Genomic DNA, 26,561 nt, shown 5'->3' with positions numbered 1-26,561 from the left:
TTCACACAGCCAGCTGCACGACAGTCAGTGCCTTGTTACTGTTCTATGAGAGACAGTAACCTAGGTTGTCCCCCACACACAAACGGGAAGGGCTTTACAGAAATATCTGGGTTGTCTCTGAATGTGAACAAGAAAAGCAGTGCCCCCACTGCGGGCAGCCATCACACAATCAGCAGGGGGTGGAAGACAAACTGGCCAGAGGGAAAGGGCACAGTAGGGAAAAATGGAGAAAATCATGGAGACAGTGTGAATAAAACACATTCTCTGCAAGCACTGCCATGAGCTGCTTCTTCATGAGATTGAAGGTTTTTTTTGTTTTTTGTTTTTTTTTAATCTTTAATACAGTTTGAGTTAGGATGAGACAACCATCCAAACTGATTCAGGAGGTCAGAATTTACGGAAACTAAGAAATCCAGATAATAAAAGTAGATGACTCACATGTGTGAAAAGTTTCCTTTCCCACTAAGGGCGGGGGGAAAACTAGAACCTTGAATTTGTGGCTATACCGTTATTCTTGCTATTTTTCATCACTCAAATGTATTTTTCAAGAATGAGGAAATTATTCTCAATAAATACGGTGATGGTTCCCTGAAAATTTGTAACCAAGTAGGGAACAGTCAGAGTCTCTAAACAGATTGTTTTGAATTGACTTAACAATCACACAAAATAGACTGTAAAATTTATCAAAGAGTGGGGCTGAGTTTCTTATATATGATTTCATGCAAATTTTTGTCTACCTGATGGTTTTTAGTTTTTGTCTACTGGGTGAGTGAATAAAGGTGTCTCAACATGGTCCAGAACTAATGGTGTTCCCTGGCTCACTATGAAATCGGGGTCATTTCTGTTTCCTTTTCCATGAACTTCTCCTTCCTCTCATTTGGTCTGTTTTTCAATTGGACTGTTTGTCTTCTTCTCAATTTGTAGGCACGTCAGAGACATGAACTCCTTGAACAGCTGATGTTACAGATGCTTTTCACAGCCTGTTGCCCACATGCAGCTTTACTCTTTTTTAATATACACATCTTTTTCAAATTTTTAAAATAAAGTGGCATGTCATTTCTTCTATGGCCTGTGGGTCTTATCTCTACCTAAGGTAGTCTACCACTTCCCAAATTTTTACATGCCCCTAGATTGTCTCCAAGTTCTTTATCATTTTGTTTGTAGAGTTAGAACTTAAACCAATTTACAAGGTTAATCAATCTGACATCTGCTTACATATTTGATAGGAAGCAAGATTCTAAGAAAGAGAGTTCTTTCAGCTCTGAGGGATAGAGCTTAAAGTCAATATTCAATGATACTCTGTCTCATTTTCTAGAAGGAACTGGTGGTTTCTGTTTGGAACTCTGACAATTTTTTCTTAGTCCCTGAAAGTCAAATAGGTTTACGTCTGTTTTGGTTTGAGTCTGTTCAGCTAATTCTCCCTGGGACTTGAAGGCTTTATGAACTGAAGGCATGACTGTTTTTCAGCTCAAGTAAATGCTGCATTAGTTCAGTTATAACTTCTGTTATTTTCTCCTTTTGTCCTCAGGGTACTTGCAAGGTAGATTTGGACCTGACCTCAGATCTTACTTATTCGTTTCTCATTTCCATCTCTTTGAAATTTTCCTCAGTGTTCTGGGATATTCCTTTGGAAAATCAATTTTGTGGGGCACCTGGGTGGCTCAGTGGGTTAAGCCACTGCCTTCAGCTCAGGTCATGATCTCAGGGTCCTGGGATCGAGTCCTGCATTGGGCTCACTGCTCAGTGGGGAGCCTGCTTCCTCCTCTCTCTCTGCTTGCCTTTCTGCCTACTTGGGATCTCTCTCTGCCAAATAAATAAAATCTTTAAAAAATCAATTTTGTTCTCAGCAGTGATCATTACTGTTTACAGGGTTCCTATTACATGTTACAACTAGTGAATTTAAGTTTCAAATCTTTCTTGTATTTTTATGTTTTAAAAGATTTATAAAATTTATTTGACACAGAGAGACAGAGAGAAAGTGAGCACAGACAGGGAGAGTGGCAGAGGGAAAGGGAGAGGGAGAAGCAGACTCCTCACTTAGCAGGGACTCCCCACCCCCCACCACAGGGTTTGATCTCTGGCAGACATTTAACCAACTGAGCCATCCACGCACCCCAAAGCTCCCTTTCAAAATCTTCAGTAAGTATTTTGCTGCTCTTTACTGTAACTGTATCCCCCTCAGACTTCTTGACAATAAGTTTGTCTAGCTCTGTAGTCAGTTCTTAATCAATGAGGACATGTGCTCTGGACCTCAGTTTGGTGCTCCTCCACCAAGATGCTACCTGCCACTCAGGTGTGTGAACTCTTGCAGCTCAGGCCTAGTCACACTTTTGGGAACTCTGGGGCATCAGCAAAGCTGCTCTAAGGGGACCATGCTTTGTGCATAAAAGCAGGCCCCTGCCATGAAGCAGCCCCTCTCAAACCTCCCCAAGTTGTCCTTCCTTACACAGCAGTCTCTAAGAAGCTCAACCTGCTGGGAAAGCCCATTTCTCTATGACCAAGGACCACAAGAGAGGGAAGGTATACCATGGGCCCCACACAGAAAGAGGTCTTCACTGAAAGCCTTCGAAAGAGAGTCTGCCTTTTCTTCCAGGCATTCCATCATGGCACCTCAAAATCCTGAGATGCTCTTCCACTGCTCCCTCTGAGATGCCAAGAGGCACTTGGCAGTCGAATAGGTCCTTCCCACAGCCCACCTACATGATTCTTGAGGGCCTGCCTGGTGCTGGGGATGGGTGAAGGCAACACAGGCCCCTGGTCTTATGCTCTGATGTCACTGGCTCTTGAGCAAAGGAGGGAAAATGAGAGGGTCCAGGAGACTGCACACAACACCATGTTCTCAAACATCTCCCTGGCCCCCAAGATCACCTTGTCATGGCAATGTCAGCAGAGCATGGCAAGTGCTATCTCAGAAGTCCCTCTGACACCTCAGCAACAGAGAGAGAGCCCATCCATAAACATAATACCTAGAACCAGCATCCTTTAGGAACCAAAACCCCTATGAGTCAATTACTTTGGTATGTGTTAGTGTACTTTTACCTATGTAAAATATAAGAAAAAGATGAATGACATACCTGTATGATTTGGGGCAGTACAGCAACTCGATTTTGAGTGTTTTGGATTATAGCTAGATACTTTTTTTCCAAAAAGAAATTTATAATCCATTTAATAAAAACAATGTGAATTGCCATGTATGGAATTTTTATACTATAAATGTTTTCATTGTCTTGAGTTATAGTAATGTACATACACTGGCGCTGGTCTCAAATGGGGGATGTCTGGAAGGAAACAGAATACATGATTAGGGGAGTGAGTGTAAGCCACCACCCTAAACAGTTCAATTTCTCACAAACATATATCTCAGCTATATATTTGATTGGATGAATATCAACTAAAACTTTAAAATTAAAGTACCGGAAATTATTAGGGATGACATTTTTTGGTAGACTTGTTTCTGATTCTGCCTTGTGACCTGACAAAGGTGGGATGGTGACTCCTGTTACTGCTTGCTTATTATAGCTATGGCATACAGCGGTGGAAGTACTAAGTACTAAGCCACAAGAAAATTTGAGAAAGGATAAGCAATTCTAATAGTAAGGATATTTTCACATACATTATAACTAATTTAATATTTTAGGACTGAAACAAATCTAGAAGAATGTACAGACATTCTTCATCATTTTAGGTACTTTAACACCCAATACTACCCTAATCAAATCCATGGGACTTTAGTTTTATAGCCTTTTCCTTGTAGATGAATCTGAAGAATAGAATCAGTATAAACAACTTTATGTCTGAAAGAATTTATCTTTAAGTATCAGACTTGACCAGCTCCACAGAATTAATAACAAGTCCCTTTCTTGGTGCAGCCACATTGGGAAACAGTGTGGAAATTCCTCAAAAAAATTAAAATGGAGCTGCCCTATGACCCTGCAACTGCACTCGGTATATACCAAGAAGATACAGATGTAGTGAAAAGAAGGGCCATCTGTACACCAATGTTTATAGCAGCAATGGCCAAAGTCACTAAAGTGTGGAAATAACCAAGATGCCCTTCAATGGATGAATGGATAAAGATGTGGTCCATATACAATATGGATTATTATGCCTCCATCAGAAAGAATGAACACCCAACTTTTGTATCAACATGAACTGGAATGGAAGAGATTATGCTGAGTGAAATAAGTCAAGCAGAGTCAATTATCATATGGTTTCTTACTTCTGGAGCATAAGGAATAACACAGAGGACATTGGGAGATGGAGGGGAGAAGTGAGTTGAGGGAAATTGGTGGGGGAGACAAACCATGAGAGACTGTGGACTCTGAGAAGCAAATTGAGGGCTTTAGAAGGGAGGCAGGTAGGGGGTTGGGTGAGCCTGGTGATGGGTATTATGGAGGGCACATATTGCATGAAGCACTGGGTGTGGTGCATAAACAATGAATTCTGGAACACTGAAAAGAAATAGAATAATTTAAAAAAAGTCCCTTTCTCCTTTAAATTTCATAATCAATACAAAAAGCTACATGGTATTGGACTTGAGCTACTACTTGCTGTATGTCCAGCTCTCTTACTTTCTTTTTTTTTTATTTTCAGCATAACAGTATTCATTGTTTTTGTACCACACCCAGTGCTCCATGCAATCCATGCCCTCTATATTACCCACCACCTGGTACCCCGACCTCCCACCTTTTATATACCTGGAGGCACTTGCATGAGGCAGACAAGTTCTCAATAAAGAACTTTAGTCTCAATATATTAAAGTATACTATGTTTTCCACAGTGAATATAGACTTTTTATCAAATCAGAATCAAGTTCTGAAAAAAATACCCATATACAGATAGCTAACAAATACACAGCCCGGTACCTCTAAAGGTTAGTACTTCTACATATTTCAAAAGGCATCAAGTTTTTGCTGCTTTCCCCTGATCCAAGCATGCACATTTGTGTGTATGTAAGTAAACACCCAAAGACAACTGAATTAGTAGTCCACATTCACCACATGGATTAATGCCTGTTGTGATCTCTTTCCCTCCCAAATTGTTTCTGATTATTCACTTTAACTAATTTTGCCTGCTTTCCAATAATAGGGAGAAGAAAATTTGCTTCCCCACCCCAGCACCAATCAAAGGGATACTTATGTCCTGTGAGCCTTCATTTTTCATAGGGGAAAACAAACAAACAAACAAACAAACAAAAACCCAAAAACCCTGAGTAGTGAAACTAGAAATTCCCTCGTGTTTCCTTCCTTTCTGGAGCTTACTGCCCTTAGGTTGCACAGTTGCCCAAATATTGGCCCCTCCATAAGAAGCTGTAAGTAGCGCGTAGTGGATGAAAGAACCAGGATATAAGGAAGGGCTACTCTGGGCAGTTGCATGGCCTGGGATTGTCTGCCTCACCACTGGGCAAGGTCTGGGGTCTGGTGTCACCATACCTCAACACCGTTAAGAGAAGACTTCAACAAGAATGTTTATTTCAACATCTTTGCATGAGAAAATAAACACTGCCTTCAATAAACAGTTTCAATTAAAAATTAAAATTTTAAAACTTAATTTTAAATATAATTATACCAAGAAGAATCATGACACATGTTGAATTATTTTAGGAGCCACAGTCTTCCTGAGGTACAAATAAATAGTTTGTACAAATAGGTAAAATCATTTATTAGGAAACTTTAAACCTCTTACAATAAAGTTACCATTAAGTATAAGAATAAAGTGACTATTTTGCTTAAAAATAAACAAAGGTCACTTTGAAAGAGAATGGCAGCTTCCCTGTGGACATCCTCTATACCCAGCCCAATCAGTACTTACCAAGTACAAGTTTGTAGATTTTGCTAACATGGTAAATGATGGAAATAAATGAGGAAGACAATATTTTCAAAACAGTGTAAAAGGAACTTTAAAACAAGTATCTTGATTCTCCTTATTCTTCCACTCTAATTTGTAGCCTTTGGATAATATGTGGGAAAGAACATATATACATTTAAATTTTAACTTAAATGTCTACTGAAATAAAATGCTATCTTATTAAAATTCCTATCCAAAATTTAAAAAATCATGGTGACAAATAATGGTGACAATCATGTAATGTAATCCTATCTTAAAACTCAAATTATGCTAAGAATGAATATTTCAAAACTAAATGGTTCACTTTGTTAAAAATATTCTTACTGAGTATTAAAAAAATCACCCAATGGTATCATGTTTTTAAACTCATTCTACTCATCATGCCTGTATTTTATCCTACCAGTTCTCTCTAATGACTTAGCATTCTTTCTTTTCTGCTCTCCTCTCTCATTTCCTTTCACCAGCACCAAAAACACAAAGACTCCAAAGTCCTGAGAGCAGACTGGAGTATCCCTTTGCCTTCTAGAAGCTGTGCATTTTGACCCTACTGGTCCATTCCACCTGCCCAATAGGCAAGATTGCCCAATAGGACAGTGCAGTCAGGAAGGGAGGCAAGGACAGAATCTTGAGGGATAGCAGAGAGAAAGAATCACCTTAAGAAAACTGGCAAGAATTCCTATCTTACATTGAGGTCTTCCATCCATTTTGAGTTTAATATTTTGTTCTAATAACACAACTCTGGGTGGGCTCCAAGATGGCTCCTCAGTGGGGACACATCACCAGGAAGACCACACCATGATTAGAATTTAGAATCTTCGGCACCCCCACCCCAACCCCTACATTCCCCCAGAGAGGGGAGGGGGCTAAAAGCAGAGCACATCTATGTAAGGAAGCCTCCATAAAAATCCTCATAGCAGAGACGCCTGGGTGGCTCAGTTGGTTAAGCAGCTGCCTTCAGCTCAGGTCATGATCCCAGCATCCTGGGATCTAGTCCCACTTCGGGCTCCTTGCTCAGCAGAGAGCCTGCTTCTCCCTCTGCCTCTGCCTGCCATTCTGTCTGCCTGTGCTCGCTCTCTCCCCCTCTCTCTCTTTGATAAATAAATAAAATCTTTTAAAAAAATCCTCATAGCAGGGGTTTCAGGAAACTTCCAGGTAAGTAAACATATCCAGGTACCAGGAGGGGGATAAAACCCAGCTCCACAGGAATAGACATTCCTGTGCTTGGGACCCTCCCAGACTGTGCCCTTTGTGTCTCTGCATCTGACTGTTCATCTGTATCCTTTATCATATCTTTCATAAATTGCAAATGAAAACAAATGTTTCCCAGAGTTCTGCGAGCCACTCAGTTGAACCGGAGGAGGAGTTGAAGGAACCTCTGATTTGTAGCCAAGTTGTAGAGAAGTTGTGGGTAACCTGGGCCCCTCCTACTTATGATTGGCACCTGAATGTGATGGAACAGTCTCACGGGACTGAGCCCTTAACCTGTGGGATCAGATGCCATATCAAGGCAGACAGTGTCAAAGCTGAGTAAAACTACAGGACACCCAGCTGGTGTTGCAGAGTTGCCTGGTGAGGGAAAAATCCACGGCCTCAGCCACAGTGTTAGAAGTGAAGTGTTCTGTGTGAATATGGTAATATGAAAGCAGATGGGAGAACTGAAATGTTTGCTTGACATACACTCTCACACAAAATATTATGTATGCCAGGTCTTTGCTGATGTGATATAGCACATATTCAAGTTCTAGTGAAATATCATAAAGAGTCAACTCAAAAAACAAACAAACAAACAAGCAAACATACAAAATATGGATGAGCTGGGAGAAAATAAGCAATGTTTCCTCTTTCCTATCAAGAGAAAGACCATTCCTGAATTATCCAAGATTTTGCTTTTACCTGAATAACCATACAGTTCAATAGTACTTGAAGGAAAAAGCATGTTTGGTCCTCAGCGATCCTTTCCCCTGATATGGCCGGCAAGAGTGGAGTGATTCTTGTGGATATATCTTTGCTCCAGAGTGGGGAAAAAAAGGAGTTCTTTCACCAACGTTCAAAGGGTTTTTAAAAAATGGCCTTCATTAAAATACATCGGCCCCTCCTTTGGAACCTGCTCACACGACACTCCAGGCCAGCGAGCATCAAGGGGTTGGAAATACGGTACAATGTCCCATGAAGCCACCTCTCCCTCTAAACTATTCTTCTCTCTGCCAAATTCTGCTTCGGTCAGCCTAAGGATCAAATACCTGTCTTTGGGCAATAAAGTGATGTGCATTAATCAATCATTGGCCCTAACTGGCAAGTTCCTTAAAAACTCATGGGACACAGATGGTTGCCTTGACTTTCCCAGGAAGCAGCTACTGTCTTTCCATGAATGTGGCATGAAAATACAGGGCTGGGTGAGCAGATGAATGTCCACTCGTGAAACAATCATGCTGAGGACAATAAACAGTAGTTTTGGATGGCAGATTTAAATTTCATTCACAGCCAAGAAAACACTCCAGATACATGATGTGTCTCCACTTCCTGCTGTTTCCAACATCTGAGTCCTCCCTTCCATTCCTGTTCCCACCACTTCAGTAAATGTCTCCTGTCCTCATTGCATATAAAAAAGGCTCGGATTCTTTCTATTCTAATGTCTGTAAGACATTACTGTGAACAAGAGCAGGGGATAATTCCTCCTCCAAACCCATCTACGAAATAAAGGGTTCTATTCAGGATCATGACAAGCTGAGGAATCCCTCAAGAGAACTTCCAGAGTCATTTCAACCTGTAAGGCTGGCTAAAATGTTCCTCACCATCCGCCACACCAGGGCTAGGACTGATGAGTGTCTCCACCATGCAGGTCCCTCTGGATGACATGATCGCTGGGAAACCAGGCACGAGGCAAGCAAAAATCAGCACCTGCTCTTCTGCAAAGTTTGTCTGAAGTGCTTGAAGCCACAGAAGAAACAGATTGACTCCTTCAGATCTTACCTAAAAACAAAATTAAAGGTGACAAAATTAAACACATGTTTATGCAGAGATGCACTGCAATGCAGATTCAGTTCTGAGAAAGAAAAACTAGAAGTTAAAGGTACCGTTAAACTCCTGCACCAAGTTCTTAGTGACAAGAAATCAGGCGTGCTGCAAGAAGCCCAAGGGTGAAGAGTTGGGGTCTGGAGCCACAGTGCCTGGTTCCAATGCAGGCTCTGCTTTTTGCTTTTTGCTTGCTTAGCTGTGGCCAGTGGAGAACCACCAAACTTCTCCCTTTGCATCAGTCTCTACCTCTGAAAAATAAGGATGATAAAAGAATTTACCACAAAGTGTTTGCACAGGGATAAGTGACTTACAACAGTGCCTGTATCATCAACTGTCATTTAATCACAAAAATAATGCAAAGACAATCGTCCTCCAAATTTACAGTGTGCTTTGAATAGGGTTTTTTCTATAATATGCTTATGTATCATGGAAAGTTCTTGAAAAATCTCAGAGCTAAATAAGACCTTAAAGACATGGCTCAGTTATTTGACCTTGAAGCACATTCATCAGGCATTTCTACACCAGCCCTCCTTTTTTTTTTTTTTTTTTTTTGCCTGTGCAGGTAGCTACCGTGAGGGCTGCCGCCAAATCATCACTTCCACAAAGAACCATTCAGAAATTTCTGGAACTCATATCATTGCTGGACTTCTGGCATAAGTCCATTGTTCCTGGTGGATGCTTCCAGTAGTAGGAAATGGAACATGCTCAATGAGGGCAGGGGGTTGTGTTTGACTTGCCCACTGCCATATCTCCAGCACCTAGAAAGGTGCCTGAAACACATAGCTGGCATCCAGTAAATGTGTGCAATAAATGAGTGAACTAGACAAAAATAGATATGCACTAGTAGACGTGGCCTGTGGATTACAGCTTCAAAAGCAGGAGAGTATTGAGAGTCCTACATGGTAGGTTGCATGGCACTGAGTTAAAGAAAATGGGTCCTACAATCAGACCAAAGGTTAAACCTCGAAAGTTGTGCGATCTTGGACAAGTCACCTACAAGAACAAAGACCCCTGTCTTCTATTGATAACAGCTGGGAAGAGAGAATCCATTTCAGAACGAAAGGGGACACAGGACGGCTGTGTACGACACTTATATTGTGGTCAAGATGGCAGTGTAAATTCACTTCATGGGGTCCCACACCATCATCCCCCACTACCATTTGAAATACATGGTAATAAGAGATGAAATATATATATATATATTTTTTCAGTGTAACAGTATTCGTTGTTTTTGCACCACACCCAGTGCTCCATGCAATCCGTGCCCTCTCTAATACCCACCACCTGGTTCCCCCAACCTCCCACCCCCTACCCCTTCAAAACCCTCAGATTATTTTTCAGAGTCCATAGTCTGTCATGGTTCACCTCCCCTTCCAGTTTCCCTCAACTCCCTTCTCTCCATCTCCCCTTGTCCACCATGCTATTTGTAATGCTCCACAAATAAGTGAAACCATATGATAATTGACTCTCTCTGCTTGAATTTTTTCACTCAGCATAATCTCTTCCTGGAAGAGATTATATATATATATTTTTAAAAGATTTATTTACTTACTTATTTATTTGACAGAGAGAGATCACAAGTAAGCAGAGAGGCAGAGAGAGAGAGAGAGAGAGAGAGAGAGGAGGAGGAAGAGGGCTCCCTGATGATGCAGGACTCAATCCCAGGACCCTGAGATCATAACCTGAGCTGAAGAGACAGGCTTAACCCACCCACTTAGCAACCCAGGTGACCCTAGATTAAACACATATATTTTTTAAAGATTTTATTTATTTATTTGGCAGACAGAGATCACAAATAGGCAGAGAGGCAGGCAGAGAGAGAGGAAGGGAAGCAGGCTCCCTGCTGAACAGAGAGCCTGATGTGGGGCTCAATCCCAGGACCCTGGGATCATGCCTTCAAGCCGAGCCGAAGGCAGAGGCTTTAACCCACTGAGCCACCCAGGCACCCCTAGATTAAATATATTTTTTTTTAAGAGAAGAGAAAAGTTAGCAAGTGAACCTCGGTAAAAAACAAAACAAAACAAACAAAACCCAAAACTGACAAACATCTCCATGAAGCAGCAACCGCAGAAATTCTCAGTGATGCACAGATGTGTAGCGACAGGAAAAGATGTCTGGAGGCTGACTTCAAGGGGGACAAGTCGCTCCCACTGGAGATAAAGGCAGACAGAAAGGCCTGCTCGCTTGCTGCCTGAAGCCACAACTTCAACTGGGCTGCGGACTTGATTGCACACCACTTGCTTCACCAGAACACTGTGAGGTTTCCAGTAGCTCATTACATCTAAACACTACTGCCTCCTTTAACAAGGTTTCCCTTCTGGATTGCCCCTGACTTACAGGGATAGGCAGTAGGTGTCCCTCCACGTGCTCCTTCCAAATTCTCTCCTCTCCCTGCTTTCTTCTGATCCACTTTTTATTTATGGGCTAGCTTTACAGGATATCCCTTCTGTGATTAAACAGGTCTTAATAATTCTACCTTTTGTAAAGGAAGCCTTCCCCAATTATTTAGATGTTGATAAATATTTACATCTGAATCTCCATAAATCATCACTTTATATGGCACCAACATGTAGAAAATAAGAATGAAGTTACCCAATTTTCAGAATGAACCATACAAATGACAACCTACCATCTAAAGCCAGAGACAGAAAGAGAACATCTGCATAAACTAAAGTAATGCGGGTTCCTTATTCATTCATATTTATTATGCAAAATGGAAGTTTTAGGAAGATTAGAATAATGCATACTTGTTCTATTATATAGGCAACTAATCCTCTGTAGATGGTAATGTATCCATAACTCCATCTCCAATCTAGAATTTCTGAACACGAGGAGAGGGTATTAAAATCTCCTCTGTGGAAGGCAGAGCATTACAGTGTCTGGCTCTGGCCTTCCTGCTGCAGGATGAGACTTGCAATTAGTGATGGCAAATGGAATTCACAAAACATTTCTGGGCTTTAGAAGACATCAGAAAACTAGCAAAGGACTTAGAAAATGGTAGGAAAGGAAGCAGGAAGAGGGAGGTGGCAGAAACAAGTGAGCCAAAACCTGATCTGTAAGCAACAAGCTCAAGAGAAACAAATCAGGGTGCCAGAGAACAAATGCCATTTTCACTGCAGGATCTCTACAGGCCTGTGCCCTCCAGACCCCGTTCCCACCACACGGTAAGTTGGGGGAACTGAACCTGAGATTTCCTTAATAAACCAGGACCCTCAAATGGAACCAAAGTGATCCCAACCAAGAACACTCCCAGCCTCCTGGCAAAGGAAAGACAAACCCTCCAGGAAAAAACAGACAGACAAACAAACAAACAAAAAAAAAAAAACACCAAAAAACAAAATTAAAAGAGATTACATCTATGTTCCAATAAATCTGGTCTCAAAATTCCTTCACAGAGCATGCAAGAAATGAGGCCACTGTGAGAGACAGAAGACTGAGGGAAAATGAAGACTTTAGACACTGGAATGATCAGATACAGAATAGAAAATATTACATGTTAATTGTTTAAGAACACAAAAGAGGTTTAAAAATGAAGAAGGATCAAGAGCCTATCAAAAGCAACAGGCCAAGTGTGAACATGGAACTGAAGGAAGTTAAACAGGGACCAAAAATCACTGAGACGTAAAACACAACAGAAAACACACCAGAATGGTGGGGCAGTAGATGAGCCCCGAATGAAGGACTTGACAACACTGCACCAAGAAGTGAAGACATTCCCCAGAATGCAACACAAGGAAGCAGGAGAAGAGGATGAACGCCAGCTTGAGAGACACGAACAACAGACGGGAGGTTTAAATAAGAATCCTGGGATGTACAGCAGAAGGACAGAGTCAAAATTTCAGAAGAAAACAGCTGAGGATATTACAGAAATGATAAATCCAGAAATACAGGAAATGCACAGATACCAAGCAAGATGAGAAATCTTCAATTAAACATTTTGTGGTAAAGCTATAGAACACCAAAAACTAAGAAAAGGTTTTAAGGAAAAGGCATTTAAAGGAATGAACAGGGTGGAAACAGGGTTTAAAGCTGCTACAGTGGTAAGGAGATGCTAGTAAAATGGTACCTGTAAAGGGTGACAGGAGTATTTTTACTGCCACTACTGCTAATACTGTGTCTAATGCACATAACAACTGAAGACTGCGAAGGTTAAACTGGAGCAGAAAAAAAAATTAAACGAATTATGACCCTCAAAAGAAGGATCATGTCGGGGAGCTTGGGTGGCTCAGTGGGTTAAGCCTCTGCCCTCAGCTCAGGTCATGATCCCAGGTTCCTGGGATCGAGCCCCGCATCGGGCTTTCTGCTCTGCAGGGAGCCTGCTTTCTCCTCTCTCTGCCTGCCTCTCTGCCTACTTGTGATCTCTGTCTGTCAAATAAATAAATAAAATCTTTTTTTTAAAAAAAAAAAGGATCATGCCAATGAATTTCACAACTCTGGTGATCACTTTAAAAGCATCTCTTCTTTTTATCATAGCATTTGCATCATGTCCAGGATGAGATATTACAGCACACATGATAGAATATTTTAAAACAATAGTCCATTTTGCTCAAACTACATGTTGAAAGCAAACGACTCTGTCAAACACTTTGAAGAAGGTAAAAGTAGTGGAACCATGTTTTGTCAAGAAAGCCCAGGGAGAAAAGCAGGTAGTAAAACCAAGTAGCAGTATCGAGGAAGGGCAGCCTCAGGAAGAAAATGAACACCGTTTTCTTCTGCTTTGTTCTCTTTTTTGTTTTCTTGTTGTCAGTATCTTTTTTTTTTTTTTTTTGGTCTTTCCCAGAAATCACTTCATATATATACATTTATCTGTTCAACTTCAGTGAAAGTTGGGAGGAAAAGGTGCCAGAACTTTTGAATGGTTGTCTTCAGCTGAGTGCTTATTTTCTTCGTTCAGTTTCTCTGGGGTTTCCCACTATTCTTCAATAAACATGTGTAGCTTTCTGGCAGGGTAAAGCCAAATGCATTTTTAAAAGAAGTAATGGCAGGTCATCCGTCCATCCAGATCAGGAGAGAGCCCATACCAGAAAAGGCAGAGAGGGTAGTAGACTCCCCTCTGTGAGTTCCTGCCCTCTTGGTCTTTCCTCAGCCCTTGCTCTCTGCTATGTCTCTCCAGTCACACCCCAAACCCAGAGAAACAAAAGGACTCTTCAAAACTTAAACCCTGTGAGAAGGGCCACGCAGAGGCAAGGAGAGCCCTGTAAGACTCTGAGCCATGTGGTCTGTATCTGAGACTGCACATCTCCTTGAGCCACGTTCCATTCCCTCCATGCCTAATGTTGGCCTTGTGTTCTACAGAAGCAGTCAGGGCATCCATACACTCCTCTCTGTGTGCTTTTCTGTATACCTGATCCCATCTCAACCCACAACATCCAGCAGCATGCACCATCTGTCATCTCCCTTCAGTCAACCTGCAAATAGGTAAACACAGCCTGTAAAACCCACCCTTGTCCAAGCTATGTCTGGAGTTATGATCGTCTGTGTCTTTACCATCAAACTTTCTAAAAGGCTATTCTTGTGTGTGACATCCATGGTCTCACGCCCAGTCACTCTATCTCTCTGTCTGGCTTAGGACTCCACTACTCACCTCCCATTTTCTTTCAGTACTCAGTGACAACCTCCTCGATCTACCCCCACCCCCTAATCAAGCTGCTTTGCAACTTTTCACATCATCAAACATTGCTGACATTTCATTCCTTGAAATCTCTCTTCTCTAGACATCTGTGCAAAAATGCCTTCCTGGCATCAAAGCCACGTCCCTCCCCTTCCATCCACTACTCCTTTATTCTTCCCCTTTATCTGCCCAAGAAAAGAAGGAATTACCCTAAATCCTTAACTGTCACTCTCTCTACAAGGAATATATCCCTTGGCAACAGCATGATTGCATCTCTCTTCCCCCAAGCACCCATTCCTACATTTTGACTGTCCAACCAGAACCTACACCTGCACGTCCAACAGACACCTCAACTCAGATTGCCTAAAGCTGCACTCCTCCTCTTACCTCCTGCACCTGGCTCCCTTCCTGAGTTGCCACGACTGTTGTGGCAGTTGACACATCAGACTCAACATTCTGAAAGCACAGAGGCACCCCTAAGCCTACTGCAGCATTTTTTTTCCATAGCCGATATATGGAAGCAGCCCAAGTGTCCAGCAACAGAAGACAAAGTGGTACATACACACAATGGTATATTACTCAGCCATCAAAAAGGATGAGATCCTGATATTTACAACAGTATGGATGTACCTAGAGGGTATTGTGCTAAGCAAAATAAGTCAGACAGAGAAAAACAAATACTGTATCTCCAGGGATGAATCCTTAAAAAATGCCCTACATATTCAAGTTTTAATGCAGGACCAGAAGCAACAGTTTTAGCATATATCACCACGATATAAAATAAAATCTTTAAGATAAAAAGGAAATAATAGGACAACAGCAATTAGGGTAAAAAGACTTAACAACTGTCTTGCTCAACTTCACCAGCACCACACCAGCTACACGTCTGACCCCCAGACCAGCATAGCGGGTGTGAGGACAGGTCCAAGCAGAGAAAGTGTTACGTGTCACATTTTTTGAAAAATGATAAACAGAAGGGATGCCTGGGTGACTAGGCTGGTTGAGCGGCCAACTCTTGATCTCAGCTCGGATCTTGATCTCACGGTGGTGAGTTTGAGTTCCACACTGGGCTCTGCACTGGGTGTGGAGCCTGCTTTAAACTAAACTAAACTAAACTAAACTAAACTAACACCTCTGTCAAAAGTACGTGAATTTACAACTTACATGTAAGTCAAGTTCTACTTGTTCTAAGACAGCATGAAAACCAAGATGTCGTTATCAAGACAGGAAGCAAGATAAATTGTGTATTCCATGTGCCGGGAGATGACTCCAACTGCATCCAAGTCAGCCATGGCCCTCCACACATCTGCAAGAGAGGGTATATTATCCACATTAGCACAGAGGAAACCAAGGCTCAGAGAGGTTAAAAAAAAAAAAAAGAGTCCAAGATCATACCATCATTTAGCAGCATAGCCAGAATGTATAGGAATTACCTCAAAACAGGCCACACTAGTGGAATAATACCGTAGTGTGGAGTTATGAAAACCCAGGTAGAACGCTGCCTCAGAAAGGCAGATAATCAATAAAAAAAAAAAAAAAATAAAGAGGCGCCTGGGTGGCTCAGTCAGTTAAGCATCTGCATTGGGCTCAGGTCATAAATAATCCTGGGATCTTGCCCTATGTCAGACTTCCTGCTCAGCAGGGAGTCTGCTTCTCCCTCTGCCTCTGCTCCCCATTCATTCTCATAAACAAACAAATCAATAAAATCTTAACCAAAAAAAGAAAAAAAGAAAGATTATAAGCTTACAATAAAGATATGAATGATGAGTCAAAGCTTTCAGTGACACACCCACACCTGCCTACAGTTCTCTGGCTAAAACATGGGTGGAATTGATGGGGTTAGAAGAACAGGAGGCACATAGGCCCGGACAGCACAGCCCCAGCAGATGCAGAATCCTGGTGTAGGTTTAGCTAGCTTTCATTGTCCTTTAAAATGTCAAAGCTAAAGAAATCTGGTAGGGTTATTGAAGTCTGATCCTGGGGGATGCCTGGTTGGCTCAGTCTGTTAGGCAGCAGCCTAACATGACTCAGGTCATGATCACAGGGTCCTGGGATCAAGTCCCGCATCAGACCCCTTACCCAACCAGAAGCCTGCCTCTCCCTCTGCCTGTTGCTCCCCCTGCTTGTGCTCTCTCACTGACAAATAAATAATCTTTAAAAAGAAAGTAGAAAGAAAAAAAAAGAAAAGAAAAATAAAATCTGATCCACAGTATAGAACAACACAAAGGATGGTACTTTCTTGGGCTGATTTCTGTTTGTTTGATTTTAAGTAGGTTCCACAGCCAGCACGGACACTAGTGCAGGGTTTCATCTCAGGACCCTAAGACCATGAACTGAGCCAAAGGCAGACAATCGATTAAGCCACCCAGGCACCCCACTTTCTTGGGTTCTAATGGGACTTTTCTTAGGTTCTAATCCTAGCTGTACTGGCTGCCAGGGGGAATGAAGTCCAGCACCACAAGAAAAGCATCTCAAGGCAGCAGTCCTCTGCAGAAGATTTGCTGGTGGCTGCCATCATCAAAGAGTCAGTGGGTGAAGTTGTTGAAGCACAGTGGGAACAATGATAGCCACTGCCTTTTGGGTGTCACTGAATCATCCTACTCATCTTCAGGAAGCCTGGCCCTTCTCCAGTCAACGCAGCAAAAGCAAACTTGTTAGAAGAACAGGGGAGGGGGTCATCTCCCTCCCTCCCAGAAACTGAAGCAACCAGCCAAACAGTGCAGCACTGGAGTAAAAATAAATATATGAAGGAATGTGGCTGCACCTGGGTAGCTCAGTCTGTTAAGCATCTGCCTTTGGGTCAGGTCCTGATCTCAGAGACCTGGGATCTGAGACCCACATCAGGCTCCATGCTCAGTGAGGAGTCTCCCTTTCCTTCTCCCTCTGCCCTTGCTCCTAGCTCATTCTCTCTCTCTCTCAAATAAATAAAATCTTTAAAATAAGAAATTTAAAAATGAAGGAATGAATCAAAACGCAGAATTCAGAAACAGAACTACAGATATAAAAACTACATATAAAAACCTGAAATATGACCCAGTGAGTGAGGAAGGATTATTAAATCATGATACTGTATGAATTGATTGCCAATTTTTTCTTAGAACATAGAGCACACTGCACTACACGAAAACAAAAACACAAAATTAGGATTGAATACAAAAACAAAATTATCAGTGTTATTCCATCAAGTGTTTCTCTAACCTACTGATCAAAACCTCAGTTCATCCTCCAAAAGAATCTGGGCACCACCTCAGCACACATGAACACATTTTCAGGCCACAGTTCACACTGCTCCAGTCCCCACTCTAAGTCCTGAGCCATGGGCTCCTCCAGGCAAAGCCACCACCAACTAGGCCCCTGCCCTAGAAATCCCCAAACCCAACCACTTCACAACAGGGAGACTCAGGGAGATTCAAATGGGCAGAAACGTGGGACTTTGACTTTTTTTTTTTTAATTAAAAGAAAAATACAGCAAGAAACATTTCTAGCACAAAGTGAAGAGCTAATCTTTCACAATGTCGAGAGTATTAGAATTATCAATACACCATCAGTAGTTTGATAGGTCAAACAGGCCAAAAGCTGGAAACACAAGAGGAAATGCTCACAGCAAACAGACCTGAAATCCAGGGCCTGGACCGGCTGACATGGCTCTGCCGCTTACCACAGTGAGAAAGTGTAACTTTCCTGGGCCTCAACTTCCCTCATGGCCAGCAGGAAAGTGGCAACACCACAAAATTCATATCTGGTCGGGGATTACGTGAAAGGAGAATGCTCAGTGAGAGCCCTGCCACACCGCCCGTCCAGCCACAGTCTGTGCCCAGTGAATGGGAATTTCCTCTACGGAAGCCACACGAAGAGCTGAAGGATCTGCACAGGATGCCTGTTTATTTACCAGTCACAAAACCACATTCTGCCATAAACAGAGAGGGCAAGAGACCCCAAGAGATGGGAATATCCCTCACCCTTGCCTGGACCAGGCTTTCAAGACAAGTTGGAAAGCCCACAGCAGCTCTGCCACTGACTCTGAATGAGCCTTTGGAAGACAACACCATCCCAAACAACAGTTTAATTTACTTCTCTTTAAAAAGCAGTGAGACAAGGTCTTGGCCACATCTTCATAAATTAACAGCTTAGGAGGCTAAACCCCAATGATTTAGTTATGTCCCCAGCAGGCACACCTCCACTCGTGGGCAGCTTCAGGGAGAAAGGGTGCCTCCCCATCCATGAGGACACCCTCTGACATTCATCTGAAGATGCTTCCTAACCATGGGCATTTACTCCCTGGAACCCCCCCATCTAAGTTCCTCTCTGGATGCTGCACGAGGCAAATTCCTCACACCCCCATCACCACTGGTGACACCGCAGCTACCCCCGAGCCTTCAAGCAGGGTGCACCTGTCTTTGCTGCCAAGCATCCCATCAGCCCAGCTCCAACACTGATTTCTGTACCCATAATTAATTAACTTATGCATGTATGTATTTATTTATTTTTACAGCTTCATTTATTTTAGGGAGAGATACACAGAGAGAGAGATACAGAGAGAGCACACACACACAAATACAGGGAGATAGAACCTCCAGCAGATTCTACACTGAGAGCAGAGCACACCTCAGGGCTCAATCCCACCACCCTGAGATCATGACCTTAGCTGAATCCAAGAGTTGGATGCTTCAACGACTGAGCCACCAGGCACCCCTCTGTACCCTTAATCTTAAGAAAAGACAGACACCGCTTCTTTCTGTCAGCCACAGCCTCATAAGCCATCTGTCACACAGCCAAAGTTTCCAGAGGGTAGGACCAGGTCTGCAACACCAGTGATGCCAGAGTATCTCCATAAAACTACAATCTAGTGAGTACCAGGCTCTGCTCTAAGCTCCTAATATGGCCTTCTATTTTGTACCCCTCACAGACCTACATGCTAGGTATTATCCACAGTGCACAGAGGAGGACACTGAGGTCCATGGCTTACCCAAGCGATCTACTTTTATGTGGCAGCAGCAGGGGCCTGAACCCAAGTCTGTGACTCCAAGGCCCCTCCATCAAATCTGTTACTCATGCAGCCCCAACACAGTCATCAAATACCTCCCTAAACCCTCATCCCTCCTGTGAAAAAGCATGGTCTTCTGCCATTTCCCAGATGGGAAGAAAGCCGGCATGAGCCAGATATAGTGACCTGCCCATGATGGTACAGGCGATGTCCTCCCTGTTCTCCCCCCAACACCCATGTCATTCTGCACAAGGCTCCATGGGGTCCTTCATGCTTCCAGTGGAAAACTCTGGTGAGACCACCAGTCTCCTGGCAGGCCTTCATCTTGACCCTGGAGGACAGGACCAGTTAGGAGAAACTGGCTAGTTAAGCCTCTGAAATGGGGTCCTACCACCCAGGAAAACCCCCTTATCTCCAGGGCATCGCCCGTGTGAATTAGCTGGCTTTGTAGAGGGCTCCACAAGCACCAGCCTTGCTGAGTCACTTTCTCTAAGGTGGTGGCTGAGACAAAAAGGACCAGGAAAGAAAGGCATAGGCTGTTGTGGAACTCCAGTGCCTTGGCATCAACAATTAATGTGAGCAGCTGCCTCTGCTCACCAGATCTGCATTTTATGTGGGGCACACTGTTCAAAGTTTACACCCCCCATCTCTGTAACCTTCACGACAACCCCTGGAGCTCCCTGCACCATCATTACCACCTCACAGACAAGGAGACAAGGCATGAGGGGTGTGTAGAATGATGCAGCTCTGTGCTGGGGCCAACCTGGGGAGGACTCCCACAGGCTTGCTCTTCCCACTGCTGCAGAAGCAGCTGAAAACAACGAGTTTTTCAGTTTGCATTATGTAGAGTGGAAAAGTCCACCATAAAGGTCATTCAATTTTTAAATGGGTTATTCCTCAGGATAAAAACAGTTCCAAAAAATAATTTCCGAGAAGTTCAACATATTCCTCCTTCCAGGTGCCTGGAATGTGATGGAATGTTGTTAAAATAAGTTCTGGCCCATCAGTATGCCAGACAGAAACTGGAAGTAAGCTGTTGCAGGTCCCCAAAGGCTCCGTCACAACCCTAAGGAGAAGACATATAACTTTCACTGTCCCAAAGTGGTTATGTTTAAAAAAAAAAAAAGGCACAGGTGGAACATTTTAAATTACAGACTTTCAATGCAGGGGCAGTGGGGGCGGGGGGGGGGTGTCCCCCAACTACCCCCAAATGTTTCAGCTATATATAGTGACTTACCAAAGTGACTCATCACAAGTACCTACAAGGCGACTGACAGGCAACTGACCGATGAGGAAGGTATTCGGACTGCTTAACAAAACCAACACAACTTAGAATTTTCATTATTAAGAAAAGAAAACCATTTATTAAACACTCGCCAGGCACTGTCACACGCTCTACTCATCACAAGGCTGCCAAACTCAGTGCAGAAACTGAGGCTGAGTAAGTCACCTAAGATCATGCAGCACCAGAAACTGGATTCCAACCAGTTCTGACATCAAAGCCCACCCCAGCTTGCTGCAATGCTTCAGAACCTAAGCTTTGTGATGATCAATAAACTACATGCCTAACAATGTTTACACATCTCTGTTAGAATTCAGGGAAAGGTTTTTAAAAATGACATACACAAGGGGAAAAAATAATACAGTTTCTGCAGGCAGGCTGCCCAGGGTTCAAATCTTGGCTTCTCCACTTGCAAGCTGTGTGACCTTGGACTCCTTTAGCTCCCCTGTGCCCATATTTCCATGCATTAAAATGGTAGCCATAACAGAACCTATCTCCTAAGGCAAATAAAGCATTTTGGTGTTGTTGTTCTTGTTTTAAGATTTTATTATTTATTTGACAGAGAGAGAGAGACAGGGTGAGAGGGAACACACACAGGGGGAGTGTGAAAGGGAGAAGCAGGCTTCCCACTGAGCAGGAAGCCTGGTGAGGATTAGATCCCTGCACCCTGGGAGCATAACCTCAGCTGAACAACTGAGCCACCCAGGTGCCCATGAATAAAACATTGAGAATCATTCCTGGCATGAGTTAAACCTCAGAAGGTGTGGGCTGGTGTTACTTCTTGCTGGCCACTAGATAGAGTCAGCAGCCTCAGGCCCACTGTTTTAGCAACTCATTTGCATAAACAAAGCCCAGGCTCAGCCACTTTGTGCTTACCCTATGGTTTCTTCCTGTCACTAACATCTCTCCTCACTCCTGCTCTGTGGCACTAAGCTCTGGGCCTCAACTTCCCATCTGTCAAATGAGGTGAGGAGCCCAGCTGATCTATCTGAGGTCCTTCCAGCTGGGCAACCTAGGGTTCTTGGTAACTCAGGGCCCAGAAATTTCAGAACCATCCTAACACAAACATTACCAGATGACACCCACTCAATTTCCTCAAATCTTCTCTTCCGTGTTATGTATAAATGCTTATTTTCATGGCAAATCTTCTCCAAGATCCCAGGGCTCCACGAGCACCCAGAATAGGCTGGGCAGGCATCCCCAGTGCTGAGGCTGGGGAAATGATGGTCAGAAGCTCTGACCTCCAGGGGAGATGGATTCCAAATCAAGCTGCTCTGATAAGCAGGTCTTCCCTGTTAGAGAGGATTTCAACAGAGCACACTTAAGAGGAAGTGCAGGCAAGAAACTCAGAACTTGGCCCACCGGACAGAGGGCAGTAGGACAGTGGGCCGGAGGGGTAACAGAGGGATTGAGAGGAATGGCACGATCAACAGAGGCCAGCCAAGGCAGCACTGATGCTCAATGTGAGAGGGTGGGCTGGGGATACACTGTGAAAATGGCTTCAAAGGCAGGAAGCAAGCCCAGCTCAGCACAAAGCAAAGTTTTGAGCAGGAACCTTCTGGGACCAGGTTGGACACTAAGGTGAGCTGAAAATGGCTGTGGCACCCAGTGTAGTCTGAATCTCACCCATGCCTCTCACAGGCTGGGTGACCCCGGACCAGTTATGCTATGTCCTTTAATGTTTCCTAAAGGGTATATTCACTCCATAACCCTGAGCCATGTTCTCATTTCGGTGAGTGTGGGAGGCCGCAATAAGGCTTGAGACAAGAACCAAACCAGACCCTGACTTGTGCCTCCTTTAAAGTCCAAATAACCTAACAAAAGGTTTAGGACGGGAAAAGTTCAGTAGCACTGGGCAAGAGTCTGTGCTATGTGTTGTGCGCTCGCCTACGTGACTTCCCACACGCTTACTAAACAAATGAGAACAATTCAGTTGGGCTAAAAATTTTGTTGCTGGTCCTTGCTGCCTTAGTACAACCCATAATTTACTTTCAGGTTTGCTGTATTTGTACTGGCATCAGCCATTTGGCGTCATGAGGAACCATAGTTGCTTAACTAAACACAGATGTAATGTCACTATATATATGGCCTTAAGGCTTTGAATAAACTTAGCACTGTTGGACATCCTCCTCAGTGCTCCTCCTGCCCCCCATCTCTTTGCTTCTCGAGTTCTTTTCTTCATCCTCTTACCCTCATGTTCCTGGTTGATTTGTTGCACCAGCCACGACAGGTGAGGATCTGATGGTGCCCACTATCTACAGAGATCCAATATATACAACTAGGACAGCCTGGAGGGGGGTGGGCAACCCAGGCTGGACAGGGAGTTAAGAAGGAGTCAGGAAGGGCGCCTGGGTGGCTCAGTGGGTTAAGCCGCTGCCTTCGGCTCAGGTCATGATCTCAGGGTCCTGGGATCGAGTCCCACATCAGGCTCTCTGCTCAGCAGCGAACCTGCTTCCTCCTCTCTCTCTCTCCACCTGCCTCTCTGCCTACTTGTGATCTATCTCTGTCAAATAAATAAAATAAAATAAAAAATCTTAAAAAAAAAAAAAGGATTCAGGAAGAAGTCATTCCCACACTTGAGGCATGGGTTGGTACTGACCAGAGATACTGGGCAAGAGACAGTGTCCTAGGACTGCTGTAAGACTAGCCGGGTCCAGGCAAAGCGCCTAACAGTGTGTAGATATAACCCATCTGTAAAAGGTGGACGGGGGGTGGTGGTTGCAGCTGGTTGAGCATCTGACTCTTTGTTTTGGCACAGGTCCATTCACCTGGCCCATTCACCTGTGCCTGCATGTGTTCTGTGGTGTGCTCTTTATCTCTCTCTCTCTCTCTCTCTCTCTCAAATAAATAAATCAAAAAAAAAAAAAAAAAAGGAAGTCAGGAAGGATCAGGAGACCTGCTGTTAAGGTCCCAAAGACTCCACCCTCCTCAACTAGCCTCCGGAAATAAAGTAAGTGAATGCCCAGGAGCCTCCTGGACACAAAACTTTCCAAAGCAAAGCTTTCAATTTCATACTGGAGAAAAGGTTGCTGTGCAAATTCAAGACAAAAAAGCCGGCCATGGTGGGGTGGGTTTGGACGGGGTTGGTTCTGTAGGTCTCTGGCCACTAAATGCCCACTGCCCAAGCCAGGAGCCTGGAGTCTGTGCAGCCAGTGCTTCCTGAGGCTTCCACATCATAGCCTCACTCTGAAGTTTCCTCCTGGAAGCTCCTTACCCAGGGAGGCAACCTGTGAGCACCCCCTCACACACACCCCAGCTTCTGCCCCTCCATCCAGCTGGAGTGAAGGATCCCCAAGCCTGCTCTCTCTGGTCTCTCCTGCACAGAGAGGAGTATGTGCCCCGGAAAGGAGGGTCCCTGAGGATACCTGAGTCCTTGGCCCAAAGACAGCTGGCTTGAGAATGTGGGGTTTCGGTGCTCTAGGCACAGCAGTTCCTAGAGGAAACAGGGTAGGGAGCTCCAAGGTGGAGGGGAGTCCCAGGAGTCTGGGATCACAGATGCCAGTGGCCCCCAAGTGGAAGGGTTTCAGTAACTCCAGAGGTGAGAGGGGCCAGGGGTCAGGCCTGGAGGTGGACAAGGACCTGTGGGGTAGGGGGCCGGAGATGGAAGTGATCCCAGGGTGGTTGCAGGCCCAAAGTAGAGGTGTGGGGGTGGGGGTGGGGGAAAGGGGTCCATGGGCCAGAAAAAAATGGTATCCTGGGGCTCCTGGGTAAAAGGCACTTGAGGTGGAGGGGGCCCAGTGGGGCCCAGGCTGCGCGGGCAGAGCCAGCGCCTCTCAGTCTGGGGAGCCCGGCGATTCTGAGGGACAAAATTTTCCATCAAGTTCTGGAAAAGAAGCCTGTCAGCACAGGCGTCTCTCCGGGGTCCAGACGAGCCCAGTGGTGCTGGGCCCCTTGATGTCAGTAGGGCCCCACGGGTTCCCTGGATACCGAGAAGTGGAGCGAGGGCTGTGGGGCAAGGGCTATGGGGCGTAGGAGCACCAGGCCGCCAGGAACCTGTCCGCCAGGCCCCCCTCCCGCTCCCTTGGACGAAGAAGCAGGTGGCAGCGGGCAGCAGGACCCCAGTCTCCCTCTCTGCCTAGCGCCCCTACCCCTCCCCAGCCCCTCAGTACAGTTCCTGAGTCAGCGGGGCACCGATGCACTCCCCCGCGCCTTGCCCCGCCAGCCCAGAACCCCTGCCTCCCCGGGAGGCGCTACTTGAGCAGTGAGTTTGCTGGGCCCACAGAAGGCGGTGGGCGGGGCAGGCAGGTGCGGGCGCGAGCTGCGGCGGGTGGGGCGTTGCAAACAGCGGTGCAGGCCTCTCTGCAAACCCTGCGCCCTCACCCAGCCTCCTGTTCTGTCCTGTCCGGTGAGGGGGCTGGCTGCGCCCCCTGCTGGTTCCCGCTGCTCTTCTGCTGACTCCAGGACCCCAGTCCCCCGCCCAGTCCCGGCCTCCCTGCCGCTGCTTGAGCTCCAGGCTAGGCCCGCTGCTGCTCCTGGGCGGCCGAGCTGCGGCCCCGGTGCGGTGTGGCTGGCCCTTTTCTCTCCCCAGGGCACAGTGGAGCCGCGAGGGAAGGCCTGAGGGGATCTTCCGTCTGCTCAGTGCCAGTGGACACTCTCCAGGGGCCTCTCTACCTGGTGGGCTCCACCCATGGCCATCTTGGAACCCCTGGAATCCCCTTCAGAGACCAGCTGAAGCCCTCCTTGGGGAATCCAGGCTCCTGGGACCAAGGCGAGTTGATCTTGTGTACTGCTGTGTTTGTTCCCTGGCCTGGCATGGATTGACAGTTGCTGAATTGATCTATTCTGGGGTCATCAAGGGCAGAGGAAAGAGTTCAGGGCTGGGATCCCCAGGCCTGGGGTCCACACAGGCTTGGAGCCCTCTTGGCTGTCCCTGACAGAATGACCAAAGAGGAACCCTCAGAAACATGGATCTGCCTTGAACTGGCAGAGCATTCAGGGACAGGAAGGGGAATGTCTCCTTCGCAGAGTATCTGGAAGCCTGAAGTGGAAGATGGATTTGTCTGAGCCATGGTCATTAGTGTTGGGCCAAGGAACCCCTGGCTTGCTTCTCCTACCTGTATCCTAGGTCTAAAAGGGTGTCTGGGTGGCTCCCTCAGTGCAGCATCTGTCCAGGGTCCTGGGATCCAGCCCTGCATCTGGCTCCATGCTCAGTGCAGATCCTGCTTCTCTTTCATCCTCTCCCTCTACTTGTGCTGTCAAATAAAATTAAAAAAAAAAAAGTTAAGAGGGGGGACAAAATGGCGCGGAAGTAGGAGGCGTCTTTTCAACTTGTACCCCAAAATGAGCTGATTACCTACCAATCATCCATGAACTCCAATCACCCATGAAATCAGCCTGAGATCAGAATTATACACGTCTGGATCTCTACAGGGGGAGAAGAAGCCAGTGGGCAGGTAAAGCGGAGTGGGAACTGTGAACTGATATCAGAAGATAAACAAAAGGGGGAGGGAGCTACCAGAGGCAACCAGTTGGAAAGTAATACCCCAATACAAGCGAGAGTGCCCTGCGTCTGGGGACCAGCATTAACTCGGAGACTGGTTGAAAGCACTCCAAAAGAGCAAAGCATCTCTGGGGAAATTGTGGGAATCGGGGCGGCTAGGGACAGGGGCTTAAGTCCCTGGTCCCAGGACAGCCTCCCTTGGCACTGAGGCAGAGAGAGTGCGGCAGAGAAACCAGCTCTTGGTCCCTAAGCTGCCAGCGCAAGGAGAATGCATGGGGTCCCTTTCCTGTGAGGGGATGGGAGCCACACCAGGCGGCAGAATGCAAGAGTCCTGCTATAGAGCCTGAGATACTCCCCTGAGAGAGGTATAAAGGCCTAGCCG

General features: G+C 45.1%; 1 long non-coding RNA gene across 1 annotated transcript; it reads right to left on the bottom strand.

The window, feature by feature from the left end:
• Window positions 1-8,244: 8,244 nt before the first annotated feature.
• Window positions 8,245-25,925, bottom strand: LOC309864594. Its single transcript, XR_014311632.1, has 3 exons — window positions 25,794-25,925; window positions 15,638-15,779; window positions 8,245-8,817 (listed from the first exon to the last, which is right to left on the bottom strand). It is a non-coding gene; the product is annotated as an uncharacterized lncRNA (long non-coding RNA).
• Window positions 25,926-26,561: the final 636 nt, after the last annotated feature.

Source organism: Mustela nivalis (genome assembly GCF_964662115.1).
Source record: "Mustela nivalis genome assembly, chromosome: 5".
NCBI lineage: Eukaryota > Metazoa > Chordata > Mammalia > Carnivora > Mustelidae > Mustela > Mustela nivalis.
Note: the sequence above shows the minus strand (reverse complement) of the source record. Positions and strands in the feature narration are given on the sequence as shown.